Below are 20506 nucleotides of genomic sequence, written 5' to 3' on the forward strand. Positions count from 1 at the left end.
CCGCCGCCGGCGCGAGCGCCCTGCGCGCTCCCAGGTGCGCAGTTGGCGCAGGCGCAGGCGCAGGCTCGGCGCGGCGGGCGCTGGCTGGCGCTCTCAGGTGCGGCAGGGCGCGCGTGGAGGGGGCGCGCGGAGAGCCGGGGGGCGGGCTTTCCGTTCCCCCAGCAGCCGCGGGGCCCGCCCCCCGGGTCGGCCAATGAGCGCGCTCGGCGTTGTCACGTGCTCGCCGCCGCCGCCGCCGAAGCCGAAGCGGAGACCGGAGCCGCGAGCGCCACCAGGGCAGCAGCCGCCGCAGCCGCCGCCGCTGGGCTGAGGAGAACCGAGAGACGCGGGCGGACGAAGTGGCGGCGGCGGCGGAGCAGGAGCAGGAGCGGGCAGCCGGGCGCGGGCAGAGCGTGGCGGCGCGGGTAGGCTGCGGCGACGGGGGGCAGGCGCCTGCGCGGCGGGCCGTCCCGGGCGGCTGGCGGTTGAGGCGGCGGTTGAGGCGGTTGGTGGAGCCGGCCCGGGCCCCGCATTGTTTGTTGTGCGTCCTTAGCAGCGGCGGTGGCGGCGGCCGGGCCGGGGAGCGGGGGAGCCATCCCGGCTCGGTGCTCCGGCATTGTGACCCGTCACCGGCGCTGCGGTGTCCCGGCCGCTCCCGGGCAAGGGCAGCCGGCAGCCTCTCTCACCTTTTGGGGGACGGGGTCCCGGCCCTGAGCGAGGGGAGGGCGTGGGCCATGGAAGGGGGAGATCGGGCGCCGGGAGGTCCGGGGAGTAGGATGGGAGGACTCGGGGGGTGGGGGCTCCGGAGCAGGTGTTGGAGGACATTGGGGGCAGGAGCTAGGGGGAGAGGCTTTGTTGAAGCGGGGAGCAGGGAGAGGGCGCGGGCAGATTTGGAGGAGAATGGAGGGCAGAGGGATCCGGGTCGGTGGAGGCTGAGGGCCGTAGGGCAGGTTTGCAGGGGGGAGTGCTGGGGGCTAGGGCGAGCGGCATGTGGGGCATTCCTGTGGGTGGGGGCGAGCCCGCGTGTGTGTGGGGGGGCTGAGCAGGGATGGGCGTGGAGGGAGAAGACTGGGGGTGTCGCGGCAGGAATGGAAGGAGCGGAGGTCCTGGTGCGTGAGGAGCTGGGAGCGGGGCAGATACCGGGAAGGCCACCGGACGCGTGCGAAGGAGAATGGCGGAGGGGGCCGGTCGGGGTGTGGAAGAAAGGGTGGCAGGGTGAGCCGGAGGGAAGGTGGGTACCTGGGAGAGCGGGTGGGTGAGGGAAATGGAGGCTGTCCCGACAGAAGGTATGTGTGTGCCGGGTAGGCCCGAGGCTCCGGGAGCCCCGCGGGGGGCGTTCTGGCCGGGGGTGTGTGGAGGGCTGGGCTGGAGGGAGCCAGGGATGGATTTGGTGTTGAGCGTGAGGTGGAAGGAGGTTGGAGCTGGGCCTGAGTCTGACGGGCTTGGGAGAGTGGCGGGGAGACAGTGCAGTGAACTGGAGGGGCGCTTGATGGGGGTGTCAGCCCGGGCCCTGAGGACGAAGGGCGAGGAGCTGCAGGATGGGAAACTTTGAGTGTGGGGGGGGGGCGCTTGGAAGATGTGTGGGAGCAGAAGGGAGAGGAGGGCAGAAGGGAGGGAGAGCGTTTTCGGAGTGGCAGGTGAGGACAGATGGTGACAAGTGTTCCTAGGTAAGGAAGTGTGGGGAGAAGTTGGGGAGATGGGGGCCGTGAGGGAAGAAGGGAAGTCAGAAGAGGGGACAGCAGTAGCTTAGATGGGAAGAGCGTTTGGGGTGTTGGATTTTGTATTTAGGGAGAGGGGAATAGACAGGGAACAGTGGGATGGAAGACGGGATGCGAGACGGGATGCGGGATGCGCTAGGGGAGAGGATGTGGAAGAATGCTTAATACCTACACTGGGAGAGGGAGGGGTGTGTGGGTAGGGAGGAATAGGTGGCCTGTTGTATGGGAAGGGGGCAGGTTTAGGGCAGGAAATACTCCTTGGGTTGGAGCAAGTTAAGGAAAGGTTGCTTAGAGACTATTGAAAGGTGTGGGACTGTGGGGAGAGATTGGAATATTTTGAGTCTTGAGGAACAAAAGGAACCAGAATTTTTGCCTTACTGAAAGTATAAAGGAGGGTAGAGTACAGAAGCTGGGGAGGAAAAAAAAAAACCTAAAAGGAGGAAATTAAAATCCAGATTTAGAGAAATTGGAGATTAGAGAGGTTGGGCGTGCGAGATGTGGATCCTGGAATGATGTTAATGGGAAATAGACAACATTAAATCCTGTACAGTGTTGGATCAAACAGCCTGAGACCTAATTGGAGTCCCAGAGCCCCCCAATGGGGGAGGGTGCCAGGGAGAGCTGGTCTGGAGGAGGTATGTGGTGGTGGGCAGTGTCCCAGCCTGTAGCTTTGTCAGCTGCACAGGGCTCGGAGGTTTGCACCAAGGATGGATGGACGTGGGGCTGCCGCAGGTGTAGGGCGAGTGAGGTGTGTCTGTGCAGGAGAGCAGGGCCTGGCTGCTGTGGTGTGCAGGTTGCTGTGTGGGAGAGGGTGGAAGGGGATACCTTGGTGTAGTCTCAGCTGCCCTGGTGCTTTCTGGGTAATGGGGCAGTGTCAGACATCTGGTGATGTAATAATACCTGACTCCCATGCTGAAGCATGGCTGACTGGAGTACTGTACACTCAGCTTCCAAAACCCGCACAAAGGGAGGCTTTTGACACATTCTCTCTCTTTCGTGATGTAACTGATACTGCTTCAGCTTTTTCTCCCAAATAGTTCGAGTGTTATTTTGGTTTGAGTTGGGGAATGAAATATTGAAATGATGGAGGAAAGACACTTCTGCTGGGATTGGGTGGACATACGGCCATCAGCTTGCCAAACACATGGGAAGTAGCCTTTAGGGGGTTGAGTGCAGACATTTCAGAGCAGGTTTCATTCAGTGTTCTGTGGCTTCTCTTAAATTCTTTGGGATTTAGAAGGATTAATCAAACTGCGTTGAGACTGCTTCAGTAAGCAGGGTTTCCTAGAATCCTGAAAAATGAGTTCTTTGACATTGAAAACTCAGTCTTGTCAAATTTTGGTTCAAAAACATATTCCATCGTACTGCAGAAATGACTTGTCACTGCACGACGCTTCGTGTAGTGTGTAGTGGGGTGCCTAGTATGATTTGAAATAAAAGACCCACTTGGGAAACTTGGGAGCTTTTTGGGTTGTTTAGTTTTGTCTTTTGTCAATTTAGGAAGTATCTTAATGCAGCCATTGTATGCTCAAATAATAAAATTTGAGTGGAAGTGGGAATCTTGCCTAAACTTAATGAGGGCTGAGCAGAATGTCAAATTTACAGCAACCTGAAATCTGTGAATAGAACTATTTTTAAAATGACTTGGAAGTAACGATTTTTAAAATCTAAATCTCAGATGTGTCCGGCAGGCAGCACATAATGCTTTGAAGATAGTGCTGAAAGATTTGTTTTTGGAAGAAAAGGTTTTTAGATTTAGTATACTTCTGATTGAGAACCTCTTGGAGTATTTTGGGATTTGATTTATGTATAGAATATAGTTAGAGGGTGTGAATCTAACTCCTTTGGCTCCTTGGTGGAGATTTTGAGCAATAAAGTGTGTGCTGAAGAGAGTGACCCTTGAAAATATTCTCAAAAAGATATGGCCTTTGTTTCCCCTTTGTATTAAGTTCATTGTGTTTATTTTATTGATTTGAAGTAAGCGGTATTTTCTTGTTCAGAATACTCCATTCTGGCATTATGTTTTGATATGACCTGAGATCATTTGTAGGCACTTAAAATTATTATCCTAGGTTTATGATCCAGGAAAACAAGTGACTCTGTAGGGTAAGTAATTGGGATCTGGTTTTGTTTTTGTTGGTGACTTGCTGGACAAGACACTTAATCCCTTTGTGCTGGTTTCCTCCAGAAACCTGACTCTACCTCCTGCCTCCTGAGAACTGAGGTGGCTTTTGTATAAAACAAGTTTTTGGGAAGACTGAAAGGGTATAACTACAAGGATGGATGTTATTTATTTGGTTCCTTTCTTCCTCTCCCCCTATGGTTTTAGGATTAATCAAATATTAAATAATACTTCAGATTTTGCCTTTAAACTAATTCGTCGTGAGAAGCTTGGATAGAGGTTTATTTCTTTTAATATTATTTTTTTAATTGAAAGGCAGAGTTAGAGAAAGACATTTCCATATGCTGGTTGGGGGAGAAGTGGAGCAGCTGGGACCTGAAGTGACACTCACACGGATGCTAGTGCCGCAGGCTGTGGCTTCACTGGCTGTGCCACAGCACCAGCTGTGAGATGAATGTGACTCGAAGAGGTCTGCAGAGCTCAGTGTGTTTATTCTCTACTCTTCTGTCAGCTTAGCTTTTCTGGCTTATTTTTGCAACTGAGTATGGGTGCTGATTTGAATTCTTGAGCCTGAGCAAAAGCTTGTGAAAGATATTCTGGTTTCTAGCTTTTGGCCAAAATGGTTTCCAAGCTTGATTTCTGGAGAAAAGTACTGCTCTAACTCAGTGAACTGAATTCTTAAATCAGGAGTGATAAATATAATACTTTTTTCCCCCCAAAATTGATTAATTCTCAGCAACTCGAATAAAAATTAAAGCTGTCCTTCCTGCTAGTGTCATTCAATATCCTTGTTACTGATTATCTATAGACTTCTTCCCTTTTTAACTTTTAGTTGTCAGTTACTAATTACTTGGTACTTCAGTTTTCATTGACAGACTTTGCTCTGTTTCAGGGAGAAAGCTTTTTCTTTCTTTTTTCTTTTTAAAATTTATTTATTTTATTGGAAAGGCAGGTTACAGAGAGACAGAGAGGAAGATCTCCCATCCGATGGCTCACTCCCCAAGTGGCCGCAACGGCTGATGCTGTGCTGATCCAAAGTCAGGAGCCAGGAACTTCTTTCCAGGTCTCTCCCATGCGGGTGCAGGGTCCCAAGGCTTTGGGCTCTTCCTCAACTGCTTTCCCAGGCCACAAGCAGGGAGCTGGATGGGAAGTGGGACTTCTGGAAATATAACCGGTGCCCATATGGAGTCCTGGCACGTTCAAGATGAGGACCTTAACCATTACACTATCGCGCCAGGCCCAAGAATGCTTTTTTATATTTATTTATTGGAAAGTCAGATTTATAGAGAGGAGATACAGTGAGAAAGATCTTTCATCTATTCCCCAAGTAGCCACAACAGCTGGAACTGAGCCAATCTGAAGCCAGGAGCCAGGAGCTGCTTCTTGGTCTCGACTACTTTCCCAGGCTACAAGCAGGGAGCTGGCAGGAAAGTGGAGCAGCTGGGATATAAACCAGTCCCCTTATGGGATCCTGGCACAGTCAAGGTAAGGATTTTGGTTGCTAGGCTACTGTGCCGGACCCAAGGAGAATGCTTTTTAAATAATTTCAACCTAGATGTATTTGAATGTTTTTGGCCTACTAGTTATAAAGAGTGTAGGTGCTGGTCATGATTGACATTACAGTAAGGTAAAAAGTTAAGTTGGTTTGTTGGACTAATTTGCCTTGAGCTTGGTTACAGCCAGCTTTGATGGTAGTCCTTCTGTGCTAGCTGATATGTCCTCATGGTTTACCATCTTATATAATGTGTTTGGATATCATCACCCATCTGAACTTTTCTGTTTTTGTTTGTTTTGCATAGACCCTTTTATTGGAAGATTTATTTTTCAAGATTTGTTTAGTTGTAGAAAATCCTGATAGGTAATTTTGAGAGGCTTCATAATCCAGTCTAATTTTAGAAAACTTTATTGAGAGATGTAAGTTGAATTTATATGTTAATGGCCCCGGCATGGTGGCCTAGCAGCTGAAGTCCTCTCCTTGTACATGCCAGGATATCATATGGGCACCCGTTTTAGTCCCGGCAGCCCTGATTCCCATCCAGCTCCCTGCTTGTGGCCCGGGAAAGCAGTCGAGGACGGGTCAAAGCCTTGGGACCCTGCACCTGCATGGGAGACCTGGAAGAAGTTCCTGGCTCCTGACTTTGGATCGACTCAGCACTGGCTGTTGTGGTCACTTGGGGAGTGAATCATCGGATGGGAGATCTTCCTCACTGTCTCTCCTCCTGTCTGTACTTTCCAATAAAAATAAATAAATCTTAAAAAAAATTTCTGTATCAGTTGGAGCAGAAATAAAGTAATGAAACCAGATTAATGTGATGTAGTTGAATAATCATGATTAGAGCCTGAAAAGTATATTAATATTGAATCTAGTTTTTAGGTTTTGAATAGTGAGGTGACCAAATGATCTGATTTATCCTTTTTTTGCCCAATTTGAATTATTTTATCCACTTATGAACCTTTTTAGTTCCAGAGATTTATTTGAAAGAGTTAGACGGGGAAGGGAACCACAGTGACCCACAGAGAGGGATTGAGAGAGAAGAAAGAGGAAACCTTCCACACTTTGGTTCACTCCTCAAGGGGTCACAATGGCCAGATTGAAGTCAAGAACCTGGGACTGCATCCAGGTCTCCTACAGGGATGGTGGGGACCCAAGGACTTGGGCCACCTGCTGCTGCTGTCCCAGGTGCATTAGTAGAGCAGCTGAGAATTGAAATAGTGCTCCAGTATGGGAAGCAGACATTGCATGCAGCAGCTTAAGGCACTGTGCCACAATCCTGATCTCAGTAACAGCTCTTTAAAGGCATCTACCTCAGCACTTATGTGGGTAGCTGGGTGAATGGAGCAGTTCTGAATTTTATTGGATAGTGAAATTATCTTCTGATATAACTGGCACTGTGTACGACATCTGCCTTCTTTAGTTAACTTGAGCACAACTCAGAAGGGTACAGTTGATACCAGTCATCACAGCTTTGCATTGTGTGACTTCATGGTTCATTTCCATTTGAAAAGTGAGAATTCTGCAGCAAGTTGTATAATACATTCTGAGGTGTTTCTGGGTCATGGACAAGATGTAGTTTCTTACTGCACCTGCAGAATTTCCTGTTATGCAGTTTTCCAGGTGCCAGGACTTTCCACAATTTCCTATTGGGCATAACAATGTTTAGGAATTTAACCAATTTAATACTGATGACATTAGCAACTATTAATTGTCCTGAATGATAATATCTAGGTTTTCTTCTCCATTTTCTCCTGTTTTGCTTTGCCTGTCTTAGGTTGCTGTTACTAAGCTTGTTTTACCAGTTAAATTCAGCAAGCATACATTGACATTTAAGCTTTAAGGCATTAAATATTTTTTTGAAAGAGTTACAGAAAGTAGAGACACAAAAAGTTATCTTCTATACTCTGGGTCACTCCCCAAATGACCTCAACAGCCAGGGTCAAGGCAAAGCCAGGAGTGCTGTGTGACTGATGGGGTCCCAGGGATTTGGGCTGTCATCAGCTGTTCTCCTTCACATGTTAGTAGAGAGCGAAATCAGAAGCAGGGCAGTCGGCTTGCAGGTAGCTGTACGGGGTGCTGGTGCACAGGCGGTGGGTTAACCCCAGTGTTAGCCCTTCACAGACATGCTGTATGCTAGATCTAATGCTTCTAGGGCTCAGTTATGTTGTTTTGTGTGAAAAGTAGATCCTGCTAATAGATTGTTCCTGGAGTAAAGGCATAATCTACAACTTTGGTTGTGTCTAGTCAGTCTAAATGAAAATTGTTAAATTTTAGGAGTTAGGTAATAATATTATGAAGTGGTTTGTTTTGAAAGATGTGGAAGGTTAATACTTTTTTTTTTTTGTAAGATTTTATTTGAAAGGGTGAGTTACCAGTAGGTGAGGGGGAGGGTGGGCAATGAGGGAAGGAAATCTTCCATCTGCTGGTTTACTCCTCAAATGCTATAATGGCCAGAGTAGGCCAGGCTGAGCTAGTTTTTTTCAGTGTCCCAAACACTTGGGCCAACCATGCCACTTTTCCTAGTGCATTGGTAGGAAACCAGATCAGAAGTGGAAACTTGAACCGAACTGGCACCTGTATGGGATGCTGGTACTGTAGGCGGTGGCTTAGCCTACTGTGCTACAGTGCAGGCCTCTTGTTCTTCAGATTTTCATAACTCAAGTAGATCTGAAACTCATCAAGCGCTGTCTGTGATCATGGAATTTGTACAGCCTACCCATCCTACGCTCTAACCCAGTGAAGTTTGGGTAGCTCTTGAATTAAGTAATTGGATAACTAAGCAAAGCTATTGAACTAGGAGGAAAAGGTATAGTATTTTTGATGTTATACAATAGTAGCTGGAAATAATAAACATCTCAAGACCTTGTGAATATTTTCAGTTGTTTTGACGTTGTCAGTGAGCTTAGAATGTTAAAGTTAGCATGGAAGAACCAGATCCCAGATGTACTGCGATGTGGCTTTAGAAGAAGTTTTTACAGAACAAGTACTGACTGTAATGTCTGATCCAGTGCTTGTGTGGTCAGTGCTGTGGAATTAGACAAAGTAGGTTTTTGAAGTTAGTGTTATTGTTTAATAGTTTCTTTTATTTCCGTAACTCACAGCTCTCATATGTGGACTTTGGCTCCTGTGACAGATGTATAATGTAGGTGACTCTGGAGAAGGTTCTTCCGGAGAAGCGGCACCAGGAGGTGACTGTAGACTAGAAGTAGGTGTAGACTTTCAGCTCACCCTTTCAGAAACTGCGTATCGGATTCTGGTCAGTGCCTGAACTGGCAAGGAGGGTTGGCTGGCTGAGCAAATTTGAAACCTGCCTTTTTCAGTCAAGCCATTGAATACACACACAAGTGTTTTCAAGGACTACATGAGCTAATGCTTAGCTCTGGGAGCTCCGGCCCCCAGAATTGTGAGAACAGGAATGATTTTCGAGTGGAAGGGCAAGGGCTGCCACGACTGGGTCAGCTCTCCTTAAGGAGTGCCCTGGATACAACTTTGAAAGATGTTTTTCTTTTCTTTTTCTTTTTTTTTTTTTTTAATTTTTTTCCCTGGACCTGTTGATCTTTCTTTTATCTGTCCATTTGAAAGACATAGTGAAAGAGAAGAGGGGAGAGAGAGAAGACTAGATCTCTGCATTGTCCATCTACTGATTCACTTCTAAAATGCTTGCAGCAGCTGGGCCTGGGCCAGGTTAAAGTCAGGCGCCAGGAGCTTCATCAACCTGCCCTTATGTCTGGCAGATACTTAAGTACGTGGGCCATCATCTGGTGTTCTCCTGGTGTTAGCAAGAAATAGGATCAGAAGTGGAAGCAAGACTGGATCCCAGACACTCATATGGGATGTAGACACCCCAAGCAGTGGCTTGCCACATTGGGAAGTATTGTTTTGTTTTGTTTTGTTTTGTTTTGTTTTGTTTTGTTTTGTTTTGAGGAGCCTCATCCTGTTCTCCTGTGTGAGTGCAGGGACCCAAGGACCTGGCCATCCTTCACTGGTTTCCTGCACTATAAGCAGTGAGCTGAATTAGGAGTGGAGCAGTGGGCACTCGAATTAGTGCCCATAAAAGATGCCAGACCACAGGTGGAGGGTTAACTTACTGTGCTGCAGTGCTGGCCCTGCCATTATTCCTCATTCACAAAAACATTTTTATTGTTTCTGCTGGAATATTCACAATAGTTCTTACATATTTTTATCCATAAATGCTAGTATGTATTTCCAGCTGATATGTGCCTAAAACACTGCCCACAAAAACTTTTGTTCCCCAATGAAAATGCTTCTTGTCTTACGCTCAGAAGGATCTGAGTTTCACACAAAGCTCTATCACACACCAGCCTGGTGTGTTAACCGTAGCATTTGCTCTCTCTGAGGTTGTGGTCCTTCATGTAGAGATAATACCTTGCGGAATTTTGGGCTTAGATGAAATAATGTGATGTGTGTAACACACAGGTTCCCACTAGCTAGCCTCACCTTCCTCCTGAGCCTCCTGTGGTGTGGATTAGAGTCAGGGCTGCCCAACTCCCTTCCTTAGCATTACCGAGAGAACAATCCTCTGGAATCACTGCACTCCAGCTCCTCGGGCTTTCTCTTCCTTGGACTACTTGACTTTTGAAGTGAGGTTCTTAACAGTTGAAATGATGCCGCTTCTCCCCCTCTCGTGTGACTCTGTCCTCTCATCTGGTAGCACATTCCAGTGAGCACACACGTTCTGTATTTCATCTCTTTAACAGCCCTTTCTGTGCCACACAGTTTCTTCCAGCTACTAACCAGTTTATCTGCTGCTCTTTATAGCAGATCTTGTTGAGAAAGTTGTTTTATCGCCAGCTCTCCTGTTTTCTTGTGAACCCTCTACTGAGGTTTTCAGCCCCATCACTTAGAAACTGCTGTTGTCAAAACCATCAGGCTTCCTATTTGACCTAGTAGCAGCATTTGGAATGTGGCTCTTTTTAAGACGCTGAATGTTTGGGTTTCTAGGATACTACACTCTGCTGCTGTTGCTGCTTTGCCCTCCTGTGCTGGTGGTTCATCTTCATTATTCTGCCCTCTCACAGCTCTCTGTTCTGCCTGTGGTTCCCTGATCCTGTCTTCCTATCCAGTCTCATGGCCTTACATCGTACATGTACTGATGACTCAACTTTTTAGCTAGAGTCTGGAACTTTAGGCTTTTGTATCTTTTCCTGCTTGATACATTCACTTACACAAGGCTATTTCAAAAAAATTCAAAGGGAGTTTGCAATATATTTTTTCTTTAAGATTTATTTTATTTATTTGAAAAAGTTACAGAGTGAGAGGTAAAGATGTTCCATCTGCTGGCTCATTTTCCAAATGGCCTCAGTGGCTGGGACTGGACCAGGCTTGACGCAAGGAGCCTGGAGTTTGATCCAGGTCTCCCTTGTGGGTGCAGGAGCCCAAGGACTTGAGCCATCTGCTACTGTTTTCCCAAGCATGTTAACAGAGAATTGGATTGGAAGTGGAGCAGCCAACACTGGAACTGGCATCCTGAGGGTTGCCAGCATTGCAGGCAGTGGCTTAACCTATTGCACCACAGCACTAGACCCAGTATCTTTTTAAAACAATTTTTAAGTTTTGAGAAATAGAGTTCTCATCTGCTAATTAATAAGTCCGGTACATCCAGTGAAGGGTGCTATATCCTGCTGTCCTCTTTAACCACTAGGCAAATACCTGTCTCTACATTGTCTTCTTTTAGAAAAGTAATTTGAAAAAAATAAACAAGGAATGATTTTCCACTTGCTAATTTGCTTGCCAGGCACTTGCAGCTGGGATTGGGCTGGGCAAAGCTGGGAACCTGGAGCTTAGTCTAGGTTTCCCAGTTTGGGCAGCAGGGTCCAGTCACTTGAGCCATCACCTACAGCCTGTATGGGATGTTGAAAGAGGCCTGACTTGCTGCCTCGGGATATGTATGGGATGTTGAAAGAGGCCTGACTTGCTGCATTGGAATATGGGGACCCTTTGTTTAGCATCTTAAATTGCATTTGTTCCACATTTGGCTCAGGCCAAAGCTTAGTCATCCTTGACCTTCAACACCACATCTGATCCATCTATGAAGAAATCTTGCCAGCTTTCATTCAAAATGTGTCCAGACTCTGTACTTACCACTTCTGGTTCAGCTCATCTGAGCTATGGTTGTAGCATTTCTTGGTGGTCCCTTTATTGGCTCTTCTCAGTATGGTAGCAGGAGTGATCTTTTAATAGAGGTGTGGGGCTGGCATTATGGTGTGGTGGGTTAGGTTGCTGCCTGTGATATCAGTATACCATGTGGGTACTGGCTCATGGCCCCAGTACTTGGGCCCCTGCCACCCACATGGGAGATCCAGGTTACGCTGTTGGCTTCTGGCTTTGGTTTGGCTCTATCCTCACTGTGGTGGCCTTTTCTGGAGCGAACCAGGAATGGAAGACCGACCTTTCTCTGTCTCTCCCCCTGTGTCTGTAACTCTGACAATGAAGTAAATACATGTTTAAAAAAAGATACAGGGAAATCAGATTTTGTCTTCTCTGATTAGAATCATCTGGTGATTCCCTGTCTTTTTTTAAAAAGATTTATTTATTTTTATTGCAAAGTCATATATATATAGAGAGAGAGAAAGAGAGAGGAAGGAAGATCTTCCATCTGATGATTCACTCCCCAGGTGACTGCAACAGCCAGAGCTGCGCTGATCCGAAGCCAAGAGCCAGGAGCTCTTCCAGGTCTCCCACATGGGTGCAGGGTCTCAAGGCTTTGGGCCATCCTCAACTGCTTTCCCAGGCCACGAGCAGGGAGCTGGATAGGAAGTGGGGCTACCAGGAATATAGCCAGTGCCCTTATGGGATCCTGGTGCATTCAGGGCGAGGACTTTAGCTGTTATCCTACTGTGCTGGGCCCTTTTATTGTTTGCAATAAAAGACCATGTCCTTAAGTGTGAACTCTCATTTTTTCTAATAAAGATTTATTTTGATTTGTAAGGCAGATTTACAAAGAGGAGAGACAGAAGTCTTCTCTCTGGTGGGTCACTCCCAAAATGAGCACAGTGGCCAGAGCTGCGCTGGTCTGAAGCCAGTAACCATGAGCTTCTTCCGGGTCTCCCACATGGATGGGCACATCCACTGCTGCTTTCCCAAGCACATCCCAGGTTTAGGGAGCTGGATCAGAAGAGGAGCAATCAACCAGTGCCCAGAAGGGATGCTGGTACCTCCAGGGTGCTGTCCCCATGGTCCTGTTTTTGCTTTCCAGCCTTCCTTCGAGCTTACTGTAGTCTGGCTGCAGCAGCCCTCCTGCCATTCCTTTAACACACCAGACCATTTCTTTTTTGGGTCCTTTGCATTTGCAGCTGTTCACCCTACTAAGAATGCTCTTTTCAGTAATTGCCTGTTTCCATCTTATTTCATTTGTCGTTGATACCTTCTCTCACCACCCTGTTTAAAACGCAACTGTTCCTTCCCACTCCTTTCAGGTTTTCTTTTAACTTTAAAATTTTTAAATTACTGATTTACAGAAAACTTACAAAATATCCAGACCAAATTGTCTTTCTTGACGTTTCGCATTCACAACTAGTGAATGGATTCTGATAGTTTATTATTAATTCATGATCATACTTTGTCCCATCTTTCTTAGATTTTTATCTTATGACACTGTTGCAGGATCCCATGCAGGGTACCATGTTACACTGAGTGGCGTGTGTCCTTGGTCTCCTCTTGGCTGTACTGTTTGGCATTGCCTGTGTTTTTCATGACCTCAACAGTTGTGAGGAGTACTGTCAGTCATGCGGTAGAACATCTCTTGGTTAAATGGGTGACTTGTTTCCGATCATTAGGCAAGGTTGTAGGTGTTGGGAGGACACACTCAGAGGTGGTTCCTTTCTCAGCTAGCAGCGTGGTTTATCACTGCTGAGAAGAACTTTGATGACCTGGCTTAACTAGTGTTTGCCAGTTACCTCTACTATGAAATGAAATTTTTCCTTTTGCAATATTGAATCATTTTTAAGGTTTGCCTGAAAAGTAATTACAGAGAGAGAGACAGAGAGACAGAGAGATATTGCTTCTGCTAGCCCATTCTCCAAATGGCTGCAGTCATCAGGGCTGGGGCCAAAGTCAGGAGCCTGGAACTCTGGTCAGTCTGGGTCTCCCAGATGGATGTAGATGCCCAGGGACTTGGGCTCATTAGCATGGAGGTGGATTGGGAGTGGAGTGTCTGAGACTTGCCCAGCACCCATATGAAATGCTGTCATTGAAGATGGCATCTTAACCCACTGTGCCACTATGCTGGCCTCATACTGGAGTTTTTGGAAGGAAGTCACCATGTGCAGCCTATGTGAAGGAGTGGGAAGCTACCATCCACGAAGATGGAGTTTCTGGATAAATTATTTAAATTTCACATGGATTTGTCTAGTTAACATGAGGATGAACTTACTGATATTCCAATTTTTGGTTATAATCTAGTGCTACTTTGCTGATGTTGCTCAAGTTGTTCCAGTTTTGGCCATTGGAATTTTTTTTTAAAGATTTGTTTATTTTTATTGGAAAGGCAGATCAGATATGAAGAGAGGCAGAAAGACAGCTCTTTAGTGTGTAGGTTCACTCCCTCAGTGGCTGCAGTGGCCAGAACTGAGCTTATCTGAAGTAAAGAGCCAGGAGCTTCTTCTGGCTGTCATGCGGGTGCAGAGTCCCAAGACTTTGGGCCATCCTCTACTACTTTCCCAGGCCACAATGCAGGGAGCCTGATGGGAAGTGGAGCAGCTGGGGTACAAACTGGTGCCTATATGGGATCCTGGCACATGCAAGGCGAGGATTAAGCCATTGACACATAGGTCTTTGGAAGTTCTTTCAATTGGCTTCTATGACCATTTTATATTTCCTAACAAATGGACTTTTTTGTTTGTTTGTTTGTTTTTTAAAGATTTATTGGAAAGGCAGATATACAGAGAAAAGGAGAGACAGAGAGGAAGATCCTCACTTCCTAGCTGACTGCATCACCTGGAGTTGAGCTGATCTGAAGCCAGGAACCAGGAGCTTCTTGTGGGTTTGCACATGGGTGCACGGTCCCAAGGCTTTGGGCCGTCCTCAACTGCTTTCCCAGGCCACAAGCAGGGAGTTGGATGGGAAGTAGAGCAGCCAGGACACAAACCTGCACCCATATGGGATTCTGATGCATGCAAGGCAAGAATTTAGCCACTAGGCTACTGCACCAGGCCATTTAAATCTCTTTCTTTCTTGTATTGTAAAATGCTCCAGGCTTCTCTTTGTGTTACTACCCAGCATAATTATAATCCGCCACTTCTGTAGAGAAAGCCCTTGTTCTTTTTATTGGAGAGTGATATGAGAAATCATAATCTGGAGTTTTAGTGTGTTCATTGACACTGGGGAGTAGGGAGTAAGTGTGCATAATAAGAAGTGAATTGAAACACCATAGGTGTTTCATCAATGAGTGGATTTGTAACTTGGGGATAGCCTTTGGTTTCTTTATGTTCCTTGAACCACTTAACTTCAGGTGTATTTTGCTTAGGCCTTTTCCTTTCTGCTTGAGTAGAAGCTCCCTGAAGGCAAGGATTCTGTGGTTTTTGCTTTCATAGATTCTCAGCATCTGCTGAAATAGTGTTTGACACTTAGCAGGTACTTGAGTATTATAATTTGTTCATAGGTGAAGGGTGCCATAGTTAAGTATTTCATTTTTTTCCCTTTGGAGTATTAGGCCGCTAAAGTGCTTGATATATTTCTGTTTTTCTTTCTCATAATCATCCTTACTACTTTATCTGTCTTAGTTTTTGTCCTTACTAATCACTGTGCTAGTTGCATTGGGATATACAAAGTTTCTGCAGACCATGACCTTGCAGCTCACAGGCCATTCCTATTAAGCCAGTTGATGGTGTGATATGTATTGCTTCTTTTTTTTAAAAAGATTTATTTATTTATTGGAAAGTCAGATATACAGAGAGAAGGAGGAGAGACAGAGAGGAAGATCCTCTGTCCGATGATTCACTCCCCAAGTGAGCGCAATGGCCGATGGCTATGCCCATCCGAAGCCAGGATCCAGGAGCCTCTTCCGGGTCTCCCACGCGGGTGCAGGGTCCCAAGGCTTTGGGCCGTCCTTGACTGCCTTCCCAGGCCACAAGCAGGGAGCTGGATGGGAATCGGAGCAGCTGGGATTAGAACCGGTGCCCATATGGGATCCCGTTGCATTCAAGGTGAGGACTTTAACTGCTAGGCCACGCCGCCGGGGCCCCATGATATGTATTGTTTAAAAGGCCTAAATATCTTAAAAGATAAAGCGATCTGGAAATTCAGAAGTACCGGGGTTATTTCTAGTTGAAGGGAGTTGGGGAGAACTACAGGGATGATGTTTGTTCTGAGCCTTGGAAAACAATAGGATTTGATTATGAGAAACTGGACTAGAGAATTCCATATGGAAGGAATAGCATTAGCAAAGTGGTGCTAAAGAGTTTTAGGAGAGAACATGTGATTCATTTGTCTAAACATAAAAGAAAATTCAGGAAGTTGGTGGAATATAAATCTGGAGAAGGCTTTGGATGACTGATAGAAGGCTTTGAATGCACAAATAAGGAATTCAAATTGTATTCTGTAAGTTGTGAGGTTCCCTGAAGACATCAGGACTGTGTTTATGAACTTGGCAAATGTTTTCTTTTCTTTTTTTTTTTTTAAAGACTTATTTTTATTATTTTTTCATTGGAAAGGCGGATATACAGAGAGGAGAGACAGAGAGGAAGATCTTCCGTCCGATGATTCACTCCCCAAGTGAGCGCAACGGGCCGATACTATGCCGATCCGAAGCCAGGAGCCTCTTCCGGGTCTCCCACGCGGGTGCAGGTTCCCAAAGCTTTGGGCCGTCCTCGACTGCTTTCCCGGGCCACAGGCAGGGAGCTGGAAGGGAAGCGGGGCTGCCGGGATTAGAACCGGCGCCCATATGGGATCCCCGGCGTGCTAGGCGAGGACTTTAACCACTTGTGCCACTGCGCCGGGCCCGGCAAATGTTTTCAAAACCTAGTAGAGAGATTGAAATGGGTACAGTGATTAAAACATGATTGTAGGGATCCACATTGTGGCCCAGCCAGTAAAGCTGAAGCCTGCAGCTGGTCCCCAAATATGTGCCTGGGAAAGCTGCGAAAGATGGCTCAAGTGCATGGACCCTGCCGTATGTGAGAGGTCCCAGTGGAGCTCCTGCCTCCTGGCTTTGGCTCTGCCCATCCTTGGCCAGTGTAGCCAGCTGATGGAAAGTCTCTGTCTTTCCTGTTTCTTTTGGTGACTTTGCCTTTCAAATAAATAGTTTAGGGTTGGTATGATGGCTCAACTGGCTAATTTTCTGCCTATAAGCAACAACGTCCCAGCTGCTCCTAATCTGGCTTCCTGCTTATGGCATGGGAAAGCAACAGAGGATGGCCCAAAGCCTTGACTCTGTATCTGCATGGAAGATGGGGAGGTGGCTTTTCAGACCAGTTCAGCCCTGGCTGTTGCTGCCATTTGGGGAGTACCAGCAGATTGAGAATCTTCCTGTCTCTCCTTTTCTCTGTAGATTTACCCAAGGTTTATCTAAAGCAGATGTCTTTTAAAAATGTGATTGCTGTAGTTTAGTGGAAAAAGTGATAAAGGTATTGAGTATGGTCACAAAAGATGTCTTAGAACTCATGAATGTAATTGGATGTGAGGACTGAAGAGTATGGCTTGAAGCCAGTTGGGAATGCTGGGTTGCCCTGAATAGAAATAGGAAACGTGAGAGAAATTTAGAGGCAGGTTCAGTTTTGATTTGGTGTTGGGTCTGGAGGTGAAGTTGTGCAGGTGATGGTATTGTGGGGTGCGAACGAGATCACGCCAGACAAGTCCAGCGTTTACTAAGGAATCTTTAGTAACCAAGCTTGGGGATAACAGGGCCTACTAGAAATAGCAAATCACAAGTCCATATAGTCCATATACCAATCAACTGATAAGATTTTCTGGTAGTAACCTGGATCATCCTGTTGAGATGAAGGCATTGCTTGTTTGAGTTAAAGCATGCCATTCTCTCCTTTTATCCCCTTAGGACACAAAACCAGGTTGGAAAAGGACAAGCCTTCCAACCTGGTTAATGGTAGATGCTAGTTGCTAAAACATTTCAACTCCAGGTAACTTCAAGAACAGAATGAGCTTTTTGTTTTTTTGTTTTTGGATTTATATCCTTTACAGAGCCTTGCATTAGGAAATATATTACCCAAAGGTTGTTTATAGAAAAAACAAATTATTTGTAAAGTGTTAATGTATTCAGCCTTTACTTAAAGGCTATCTAGTGGTGTATGATAGTTACATTTGTGTGCTTAATGCATTTTAAAAATAGTTGTAAAAAAAGGCTATGATCCAGTTTGCTAGTTCAAGGTGTGCAGTCCCTGGCTTGGTTTAGGAAGGATGACCATAAGCTTGCCACAGTAGTCGTCTAAGTCTGCCTTTGCACTCAGGTAAAAACACCAGTAAATGATGCTTGTAGGTAGTCCTGTCACTGGGGAGTCAAGGGTTTCTCTGTAAGTAGGAGTCAGTAGGACCCAGTTACCCTGAAATGAGAAATTACCTATTTAGGATAACTTACATGTTTTTTAGCCCACCGGGAAATGTGATGGCTTCTAGTTTGACAGATTTAGCAGATGTGTATTATATGTACTTTTAAGTCTAGGCAATTTTATTTCACATAATTGTGTTTGCCTGAAGTATAACATGAAGTCTATGAGGAAGCTCTGAGACCCTTTAGCCCTGCTTTGTTGCAGTTGAAGCTCCAGACCACCCCCTGGAGGGTGCACCTGGGCCCGCAGCCATGCTGCTTCAGTTGCAGTCCTGGGCACCTGCCCCTGTGTCAGGTTGCTGCCTTAAGAAAATGGAGCAGAAAGTGTTAAGTAAACTTACTTTTGCTGAGCATATTGCTTGCATTTAATAATATTTAATAGGAATAATTGGAATTTTTTCTTACTCATTTCTTCTGGAAAAAAAATTTTTAAGATTTATTTGGGCCCAGCACAGTAGTCTAGGGGCTAAAGTCCTCGCCTTGTATGCACCAGGATCCCATATGGGTGCGTATTCTAATCCTGGTGGCCCCGCTTCCCATCCAGTACTCCCTGCTTGTGGCCTTGGGAAAGCAGTTGAGGACAGCCCAAAGCCTTGGAACCCTGCATTCACGTGGGAGACCTGGAAGAGGCTCCAGGCTCCTAACTTCAGATCGGCACAACTCCGGCATTGTGGCCGCTTTGGGAGTGAATGGCGGAGACTTGGAGGGGGCTCCTGGCTCTTGGCTTTGGATAGGCTCAGCTCCAGCAGTTGCGGCCACTTGGAGAATGAATCAGCAGGCGAAAGATATTCCTCTCTGTATATCTGATTTTTTTTTCCTTTTTCCATTTGTTAAATTATATTTTTGACAATTTTTACATAGCTAATTAGGGTAAAAAGGTACAAGGGCTACAGGAAAGTGGGTAAGACTCGTATTTCCACATTGTTTCCTTCATGTATCAGAGGTAAAGGGGGATTTTAAGGGAGAAGCTCCACCCAGGTCCCTGATTTGGGGCATACTCTGAGGGTCTTGCTCAAGTGGTTTTGATAGTTCAACAGTTATGAATTGCTGCCAGTCTCACCATTCTAAGCACGACGAGGTCGTGGAATAATCCACTGATTGACATAGTCCATCGTAGTGTTATTTAAAAAGGAGTTGAGTTCTAGTTCTAGTTCATACAATATTACGATATTATTACACGCAGCTAATTCCCATAACCTGGTTCTATATGAGCCGAAAACACCAGATGCATCGAGGTATCATAGGAGGTTTATACCAGCAGGGCAGGAAAAAGGGGAAGGGGAGGGGGTGGGGAGAGGGGCAGGGAAGGGAGTCCAGAAGGAGAAGAGAGAAGAGAAAGAGCAAAGAGAGCCGCACCTGGGGGCCTTTTTGTCTGCCAGGTGTTGGGGGTGGGGATTGGGAAGGATTGAGGGCATGCCCCAGGGGATTGGTGCCTGCAGGTAAGGGTCTAGGGATGATTGGTGAGTGGGTGGGGTTGGGGAAGTGGCTGGAAGATTAGGGGTGGGATTCTCAGGTGGAATGCCAGGTTACATCTGATTGGTGGATGGCTGGATTGGAGCGAATTTTGTGAGCTGTGAGGAAGAAGAAATGGTGCAGGTTCCAGGGTGGGATATTTGAATAACTCCTTACACATAGATTCTCTGTTTACCCAGTTTTTCACTGCCAACATACGGCTGAGGTGGTTGATTGACTTGTTCTGTCTTCTGTCTTTTCATGCTTAGGGTTCTGAGTCTGGCAGTTCGATTGGGGAGATCCCCAAAGAGACTTTGAGGTGTTCCCAGACCTGATTCTTGTATGTGCTAGCAAGCACAGGTCCTGGCACAGTCCGTCTCCCTATTCAGCTGGTGGTTGCAATTGCTGGGTAGGTTCTGTTTCCAATGCTGTCTTCCACGTGAACCAATGGGTGTTGCAGTCCATTCTGGTTCTGCCTAGCACACACTCGGCCCTCACAAACCAGTGGGAACTGCAGCGTAGTCTGAGCAACCCACAATAACCTCCACCAGGCCTGCCCCTACCCTGGTTTGTCAGTATGTGTAGCAGACTAGTCCAGTCTGTCCCATATCCCATTCAGCTCTCGTACATGTCAATGGACATTGAAGCCTAGTTCAACCCAATGAGCCCAATTATCCAGCCCACACACATACTGTTGGGTTCCTTTCTGTCTAGCCACTCTAGCCCCTGTCCTGGTTTTCATGCCCTCCAGCGGGGGTGGTAACCCAGGAGGGAGGAGCCCACTATTTCCAATCTAGGCCATTCCCACTCCACCACCCCCCTCCCCATCATGCACTTTCCAGGTGGTTCTGCAGTTTAACTTGACAGAATTAGCCCCCTGTTCCAGCATCTGCCAGTTGATACTGCGGCAAAGCCCAACCAACCCTCTTGGACTCTAATTTTTGCTTGCACCAGTTGGAACAATCAGCCCAGCCTGGCTTTTCCCTGATCTAGCTCACATGAGGCGCACAGGTGTTGTAGCCCTGCTTAGTTCCCCCTGCCGGCTCCGCCCCCTACCTTCCTGGTTCTCTTGTGTGCTGGTTGGGCGCTGTGGTCACATCCGGTACAGGTAGCCTAACCTTGGCATTCCATAATGTGCACTGGTTTTTGTTGCACCCGAATCTGGTTCGACTCACACTCTGTTCTGGTACTCGGATTCGCCAGTGGATGATGTGAACTGATTC

The 20506-nt window shown here is 46.6% G+C and overlaps 1 protein-coding gene across 2 annotated transcripts in view; it reads left to right on the forward strand.

The window, feature by feature from the left end:
- The first annotated feature begins 243 nt into the window (after positions 1 to 243).
- Positions 244 to 20506, forward strand: part of LOC121145117 (spermatid perinuclear RNA binding protein) — a 129326-nt gene continuing 109063 nt past the window's right edge. Inside the window, exon 1 of one of the 2 annotated variants that reach the window (XM_040963860.1) lies at positions 244 to 404. The gene's annotated coding sequence lies outside the window, so the exon portion shown is untranslated. The remainder of the gene's footprint in view (positions 405 to 20506) is intronic. The other variant, XM_040963861.1, reaches the window with a different exon arrangement.

This window comes from Ochotona curzoniae, unplaced genomic scaffold (assembly GCF_017591425.1).
Source record: "Ochotona curzoniae isolate NIBS_2020 unplaced genomic scaffold, NIBS_Ocur_1.0 scaffold_3208, whole genome shotgun sequence".
In the NCBI taxonomy this organism is placed as follows: Eukaryota; Metazoa; Chordata; class Mammalia; order Lagomorpha; family Ochotonidae; genus Ochotona; species Ochotona curzoniae.